The sequence below is a fragment of the Triticum aestivum genome, chromosome 6D (assembly GCF_018294505.1).
Source record: "Triticum aestivum cultivar Chinese Spring chromosome 6D, IWGSC CS RefSeq v2.1, whole genome shotgun sequence".
Lineage (NCBI taxonomy): Eukaryota > Viridiplantae > Streptophyta > Magnoliopsida > Poales > Poaceae > Triticum > Triticum aestivum.
The window spans coordinates 79,502,482-79,511,226 of NC_057811.1; the positions used below are offsets into that span (position 1 = coordinate 79,502,482).

The 8,745-nt window shown below is 41.1% G+C and overlaps 1 pseudogene; it reads left to right on the plus strand.

Annotated features, from left to right (window-relative positions):
• The first annotated feature begins 5,983 nt into the window (after positions 1-5,983).
• Positions 5,984-8,115, plus strand: LOC123142459 (cytochrome c oxidase subunit 1-like; annotated as a pseudogene).
• Positions 8,116-8,745: the final 630 nt, after the last annotated feature.

Genomic DNA, 8,745 nt, shown 5'->3' on the forward strand with positions numbered 1-8,745 from the left:
CTAAGCGATTAAGTAGTGATGTATGCAAAGCTAGACAACGAACATTTCATAATACACTCGTTCTGCATATCTTTAGGATAAAAGAAAAAACTGCAAAAAAATCCATTTTCCTAAATAAAAAGATCAAGAAATCTATTTTGTATGGTTCTTATTTCGTTGAAAACGTTTCCATGAGACTTTCTTTCATTGAAGAAGTCCATGACTTGTTCTAGGTGATATGAGGTTGAACAGGCTTTAGAAAAAATGCAAAGAAGGGTACATGAGGGTGGAATAAAAATAAAAAAGATGACCCCTTCTTTCTTCCTGAGCATTACCGATAAATATTCATTCTTTATACGTTAGGTTGGGTTTCAGATGTATATCATTTATTATATGAAACCAAAAAGAAGAAATGACAAGAAAGTTGTATATAGATGGAGGAATAAATTATGATGTGGAAAACAAGGCAGGGGTTCAAATCCTGTCATCCCTACCTATTACTTCTCCTATGGGCAGTAACGAGGGATCAATTGAGATCGATTCAAATTGGACAAAATTCAGAGTTTCAATTTTCTATATGCATGCGGTACAAAAATCATCCTTTTCTTTACTGCTTTATCTCCCGGAAAGCGCTCTTAGTTCAGTTCGGTAGAACGCGTGTCTCCAAAACCCAATGTCGTAGGTTCAAATCCTACAGAGCATGATTCTGTTCTTGTTATGTCGAATCCAGAAAAAAGAACTTATATAAATATAAGAAAATGAGACAGTAATGAGGTCCATATCGTCATTGTAATAAAAAAAGATATGCAAGCATTCTTTATGGGAGTCGGGGCTTTCTGATTTGAAGTTGCTGGAAAAGGACCTCTGTGATCGGTTGATCATTAGTCTTTTTTAAGGTAAGTAGGCAGGGGTGTCTTGATCGAAACCGAACTTCAATTCCACCCAGCTCAGATTCTATGCAGTAGTGGGAAGACCTGTTTATACTTTTATTGAGAATTCCGTTTCTTCCTGCCGCACCCCAATTCTTTCCTAGCAGTTGAAAATTGATATGAGATCTTGAACCTAGGGGGCTCCTATGTTCTGGGTAGAGGCATTGATGCGGGCTATTAGAATAAGGTGGTAAGGTCTAGGCATCTTTAAACCCCACATATGCCCTCTTTGATCTAGTAAGGGGAATGAAAGAAACAGGTATGTTGCACAGTAAAGTGTCAGCACTCATCCCCAAACTCCATAGGCCCCGCAATAAAAAGAGTTTACTTTGGTGCCGGAGAGCCAAAACCGCTAACCGAAACAAGACATGTTCACTTTGACCACAGCCACCCGCACTTGCCTACCCGACTGGCTATTTTAGCTATTCTCTCTTCAACCTTCCTCTAACCTAAAATAGTCGTACTCCCCCTTTAGAGATCGATTTCTTTATTCTCTAAGCTAGCTAAACGCCCGAAACATAATAAGCTAAGCCTCCGTCGATTTAGCCAAAGCAGGCCTGGAGAAAATAATGGGAGTCGGTGTCCCAATAACGCCTTGTTTCATCTTCTTTATGGTGGCTTCTTCTTAAATGAAAGAAGATCTCTGCTGCGCTTATGCCTTCAAACCCGAAAATAGTGGTTATTATGACACCAGGTGAAATAGCTGCTTTTTCTTCTCTTCCTCCCCTCGACCTATTGAAGTTGTGCTCACCCGCAGCCCTAAGCCCTACAGTTCCTTCACTTACTGCCTAATCTTAATCTATTGCCCTGCCTCCAAGAGAAGAAATGGCACCAACCGATACAATGGCAGCTAGTTCCAGGGAAGCTGCTTCAATGGAAGTTGGATTGCCTAGTTGCTTTTGAGTTCGATTTGAACTAGTTTCCAAGTTTTTTTTCATCCATGCCTATAAGTATAATTATCTTTTCCAATCCGAGTGTTCCAATATATATATATATATATATATATATATATATTTAAATAGGTAATTATCAAGATTGATTCTATGTTCTATGTAAAATGTAAATAAATTCAGCAGGTAATATAGTTGAACTCTACACCTGGACCACATGACCCACGAGAAGAAACCGACATACATGATCCCTTTTCCGTTTCAACGTGATCATCTCACAGAGTTGGCAAGGGAAGATCACAAAAGGAATAGACCGGTACAGGGACACATGTACTATCTCCATCCAAGAACACATGATTCAAAATCTGGCACACCTGAAACTTGCATCCCCTAGGTGAACACATATGTTTATGATGAAGCTGAACATGGCAGATTTCATTAGATGAAATATTCCTCCCGTTCCAGACCCGTCACTCAACAGCCAACGAGTTTGGCGAGAACAACAGAACAAGTTTGGTTGGCTAATCAATTGTACAATAGAACTGCCTTTATTGAATGCAACTGCAAGTAACCAAGGATACCGCATCGATAATCAGAGGACACGTAGGGGCTACGGTATTTTTTAGGTAGAATCGAACAATAGGACTTTTGACGGAACATAGAGCAACATGTTCTTGGGATGTGCCACACGAACACCATGATAGTTTAGCCCAAAAGGTAGCACGTTGATTTTTACTGGTAAAAAGGGGGAAAGAAGAGATTTGACACTGATGGTTAAAACAGGACCATTGATGCATCTTTTAGAGATGGATTTGGTTCCAAAATTGGCTCCCGCATCCATGCTTCCAGAACAAACAGCAACTAAGGTATGCTAATAGTGGTACATAATGAATGCCTCTGCTATAACCTGATGAGTCACTTGCCCTGAGTAAGCTGCGAGATCCTTCACAGATCATTGTGTCTAGATCATGCAACAGATTTGAAAGATGATGGTAACCCATCATTAATCAGTAATCAGAAAAGAACCTGGAGACTGGAGAAGATGAATATGGCTAATCTGTTCTTAAATAGAAGTTCCAGAAGAATTAATATCGGCTTTTTTTAATCTTAAACAGTAGAACCCATGAATCACCAATCCATTCTGAAATGCAAAGGCAACGTGTCACTGACAGCTGGGTCCACAAAATCCTTGACTGACCCAGCAGTAAGTGACCATGCACGACAACTTAACCTATGAAACCCTCATTACGCAAACAGTTCTCTTGGTTTGACTGAACCTACCTATCCAAAATCCCTGTTGCCAACTTCTTACTGCACCGAAGCAATGGAATAGTATCGTAAAGTGAAGTGAAGCAAATAAACCACTCCTTTGGAATTGATGGACTTGACACACAGCCGACGACTGAGATGTGTCATTGTCATCGTAAAGATCGTCCATCACGAGTACCTTCTTTTGTGCATCCGTCAGTTCAAGTTTTCCCAGCATGTTTTATTACTTGCCTCGATCGATACCATCCACTTATATCTCTTTCTCACGGGACACATAAAGATACCATAGCTATCACTTCTCATGCCAAAGCGCTCCCACCAACTACAAAATACCTTATAGGAGGGGCCCTTGTCTTCAGCTAAAAAGAAGCAGATATTGCCGTAAGCAGGAGATGGAAAAGCCCACGATCCATAACTTACTCACTCAGATATTTACTAGAGCTTGGCAATGAATGAAGGAGACTCTGAATCCTATTCAGATTGCATGGAGGGCTTGGAAAGACGCCTCTCGTGTAAGATAAGATTCCATTCCTTCCTATCGAAAGGCTCCAGTAGTAGAGCTCAATTCGGAATGTTGATATAAAGAAGGGCAGATACGGAGAGTTAAGGAACAGATGTTGTTGATCAAGTCTTTGAACGTAGTTAGTCCCGTCCCTTCCATCCGGCCACTAGTCTAGTTCGGTATCTTCAAGGAGAGAAATCCTTTCTTGAGGAGTCCGAGTATTGGATATATTGGTGGAGGAGATAGTCAGAAAAAAGATACCACTACGCGGTAGACAGCTTCCCTTCCTTACTTTTCTTAATAAGCCCTTGATCGAGTAGTTCATTCGAAAGCATTTGATCCATCAGATCAATGCTTGATCTTATACGGTTCAAGATCTAGGAATGAAAATAGCTGCAAGATATGCTTACTTCTTTCTCTTAGTCAGCTTTATCTCATATTGCCTACGAAGCCGTGGATCCGGAAAGGGATTTCAGCCAGTCCTTGCCTATTGCTGGGCTGGTTGTTTTGTCACAGTCCGATTAGTAGAAGGTGAGTGAGTAAGACGAGGCCCCCGAAGCATAATGTAGAGCTATACTGCTCTTGTTTTTCCTTCCGCCCTGCTTAGGAGAACTTTGTCTAGAACCCACTTTAGCTAGCTTTCAAGGATACCATTACGGATGAGTGAAGCGAGTATACCGTTTCCGGAGCTCCCGGGGTAGCGCGGTAGCGAAAGCGCTTTCTAGTTCAAGCAGTTCCAATTCCTATTCTGCTTCACCACTTACACCACACTCTATTGGTTCGCCTTGTGGTGCCTTTCGATCAAGGTCTACTTTGGTTGATCCACTTTCTTCTACAGCGCGTTATCCGCATCGAATTAGCCAGGTTCCTACCGCTTCTTGATATTATGGATTTTGCAATCCCTGAACGCCAGTGCTTCTACAACCAACGGATACTATTTAACATAAATAATAAGTAAAAATGGACAAACGAGTGTGGCTACACAGAGTGAGGAAAAAAACATGGTGGTGCCAGCATTGCGTATCACTCACTATGTTTTATGTAATATGGCTTAAGCAATGGTAAAATGGGAGTCCTGAGCAAAGCACATCTGATCGATATGAATGAAAGATACATCCGTCTTTTCTTCTCCTTCGAAGGTTAGGTATCCGCTCATTAGTTAAGCGCCGCATAATACTGACTTTAAAAGGGGTGACTCCCACGTGTGCTTAATTTGTTTCAAGCTTGTAAGGACTCGCGATCGGAAGATTGACCTGGTTTTCTTTCAGCTGAAACTCTACCTAATGGTTCAGATTCCCCGGGTCCATGGGTCCATGGCCGCTTAGCTTAGACAGCCTTATTAGAGACATGAATGCGGGGTTCGGTTTCCAATTGATTTGTATTCACCGGGACCTCCCCTTATTGGATTTTCTCCACTTTTCTAGTTGTTGTGGAAAGAATGTTGAGCAAATGAGTTTAAGGGGTGGTTTTCTGTTTACTTTGAATCCGCCTACGTCGTCTCTCTTCCAGAACCTCACAATCGTCAATGTCTGAAAAGTTTCATGATGAATATTGGTTTCACATTTTATTGCTTACGTGAGGAAGTATCAATTTGGAACTCGAATTTGTATTTGAGTTATGATGAGGAGTGAGGTAGATTCGCATTGTTGAAGAAATCAAAGAAAAAGGATGCTGCTATGGCTTGCTTGTGGCTCTTTCTTCTATTGGCTAGTCTCAGGCATGATAGTTTCAATTTCTTTTGGAAAGCAAGTGCGGCTCAGTCATAAGTGTTAGTAATAGCATGAAGTAAGTTGTCGGTAGCCAGCATTAGGTAAAAGGAAAAGCTTCTCAAAAGCATCCAGAAATATCATAGAATGGTGATCGAGATCACCTTCACGGGAATCATCCTTTGCAAATTGGGGGAAGGGAACCAATCAAGTCACCAAGAAGTTCCCGAAACTTGGTTTAGTATTAAGGTTCTTCTCTTCCAGCGTTTAGTATTCAAGTTCTTCTCTTCTAGCCCCCTGGCCCCTCTCTGATAAATCAAGTTTTCAAAACGAAAAGAAAATGAAAAATCTGGTTCGATGGCTCTTCTCCACTACCCGCTTTACTACTTTCTACTTTTTCTTATGTATTAAGTTTCGCTTAATATATAATTTGATATTACTTTTGATTTGTATATTTTTATTCCTTTGTCGTTTTATATTATGCCTAATACCAATTTTCAATCTTTTTAGTTCGTGCTTCGTCGGCTCCTCCTTTCTGATCACTCTCCTGCCGGAGATTCAAGACCCCCAGGCTCTAGCTCATTTAGCAGGGCTAAACTTCTATCTGAGTCTTTACGAGCAAGATCCGGGATGGGTTACGTTCATTCAGAACGAGCTTAATCACAATACCCCCTGGAAGACATACCTGGGCGGCCTAAGCTCTTCCTAATGGAAGAAAAGCTCTCTTCTACGCCACAAGATGTCATTCAGGAATTTGTGGCGCTTTATCAAAGAGTAGGGCCTTATCTACCGATCGAGCCCTACTTGGTCGATGAAGCGCTTCGTTCCTATGTGGACCATATTCACGCAACTGATTCTTTCATTGTTCTCCAAGCATCTTATCAAGATCTGCGGGAGAATGAGGGAGGATCCGTTTTCTTTCAAAATGTTGTTTCCACAACCGGGATTTCCTTGAGGCGGAAAGCTCCGCAAGGAGGTGCCTAGAAGTGGAACAGAGGATCCGGTGGGAAGAAATCGCCAAGAGCAAGGCAAGTCTCGAAAGAGCTGAGCACGAGCATGCTCTCGACTTGTTTAAGTCGGAGGATCTTAGAAGGGAATTAGAAAAAAAGAGAGCGGGGTAGCTCAGTAATTCTGATTCTTTTCTCTTCCAGCCCCCGGGCCCCTCTTTTTTTTCTCTTCCAGCCCCCGGGCGGGCCTCTCTTTCTTTTCTCTTCCAGCCCCCCGGCCCCTCTTTGATAAGGAAAGTTTTCATTTCTCAAATAAAAAATGACAAATATGGTTCGATGGCTCTTCTCTACTAACCACAAGGATATTGGGACTCTCTATTTCATCTTTGGTGCCATTGCAGGAGTGATGGGCACATGCTTCTCTGTACTGATTCGCATGAAATTAGCCCGACTCGGCGATCAAATTCTTGGTGGGAATCATCAACTTTATAATGTTTTAATAATGGCTCATGCTTTTTTAATGATCTTTTTATGGTTATGCCGGTGATGATAGGTGGATTTGGTAATTGGTTTGTTCCGATTTTGATAGGTGCACCTGACATGGCATTTCCACTATTAAATAATATATCATTCCAGTTGTTGCCACCAAGTCTCTTGCTCCTATTAAGCTCAGCCTTAGTAGAAGTGGGCAGCAACACTGGGTGGACAGTCTATCCGCCCTTAAGTGGTATTACTAGCCATTCTGGAGGAGCTGTTGATTTAGCAATTTTTAGTCTTCATCTATCAGGTATTACATCAAGTTTAGGTTCTATCAATTTTATAACAACTATCTTCAACATGAGTGGACCTGGAATGACTATGCATAGATTACCACTTTTTGTGTGGTTCGTTCTAGTGATAGCATTCCTACTTTTATTATCACTTCCGGTACTGGCGGGGGCAATTACAATGTTATTAACCGATCGAAACTTTAATACAACCTTTTTTGATCCTGCAGGAGGGGGAGACCCAATATTATACCAGCATCTCTTTTGGTTCTTCGGTCATCCAGAGGTGTATATTCTCATTCTGCCTGGATTTGGTATCATTAGTCATATCGTATCGACCTTTTCAAGAAAACCGGTCTTCGGGTATCTAGGCATGGTTTATGCCATGACAAGTATAGGTGTTCTTGGATTTCTAGTTTGGGCTCATCATATGTTTACTGTGGGCTTAGACGTTGATACGCGTGCCTACTTCACCGCAGCTACCATGATCATAGTTGTGCCGACAGGAATCAAAATCTTTAGTTGGATCGCTACCATGTGGGGAGGTTCGATACAATACAAAACACCCATGTTATTTGTTGTAGGGTTCATCTTTTTGTTCACCATAGGAGGGCTCACTGGAATAGTTCTAGCAAACTCTGGGCTAGACATTGCTCTACATGATACTTATTATGTGGTTGCACATTTCCATTATGTACTTTCTATGGGAGCCGTTTTTGCTTTATTTGCTGGATTTTACTATTGGGTGGGTAAAATCTTTGGTCGGACATATCCTGAAACTTTAGGCCAAATCCATTTTTGGATCACTTTTTTCAGGGTTAATCTAACCTTCTTTCCCATGCATTTCTTAGGGCTTTCGGGTATGCCACGTTGCATTCCAGATTATCCAGATGCTTACGCCGGATGGAATGCTGTGAGCAGTTTTGGTTCTTATATATCCGTAGTTGGGATTCGTCGTTTCTTCATAGTTGTCGCAATCACTTCAAGTAGTGGAAAGAACCAAAAATGTGCGGAAAGTCCTTGTGCTGTTGAACAGAATCCAACCACACTAGAATGGTTGGTACAAAGCCCTCCGGCCTTTCATACTTCTAGAAAACTTCCCGCGGTAAAAGAGACAAAAAGCTAGGCGCATATGCGTCCTAACTATTGCCCCTTTCTTTATTATAAAAGATCTATTTTGAGCTATTAAATAAAAGCCGAGTTAAACAATAATAGTCTTAGCGAGGAAGTTAAGAAAAAGCTATGGAAAATATGACCCCCTAAACTTCATTATTAATGAACCCTACTTTTGTCAAAACATGTGTGGAATATTGTATCAAAGATCCAGAATCTAGGAATGATATGCTGCCCATGTTCCATAGAAAGATCAATCTCCTCAATAAATGTTATTACAACTATGCTAAATTAGTAGGCAATAAACTCGAAGGTGATGGACCTAATAATTAAATAGATTACATTATTGCGGTGTTTGCTAAAGATATCAGCTCGGTTGACTACTGTATACACCACAAATGTTATTGGATGAGGTATTTCCAATAAAGAAAACAATAAGAAACAATCTATCAATTTCCATAATCACACCTATCATATGGAAGATGAGAAAACATTTACTTTGTAGTGTAGTGTTCATAAAGTGATCACGAGGCCACCGATACCATATGTGGATAGGTGGGATAGAAGAGTGGGCATGTGGGCTTCTATCAAAAGATACCGCTATCGCTACGCTCATATACGTCAAGGAAAGGAAGGGAGCGAA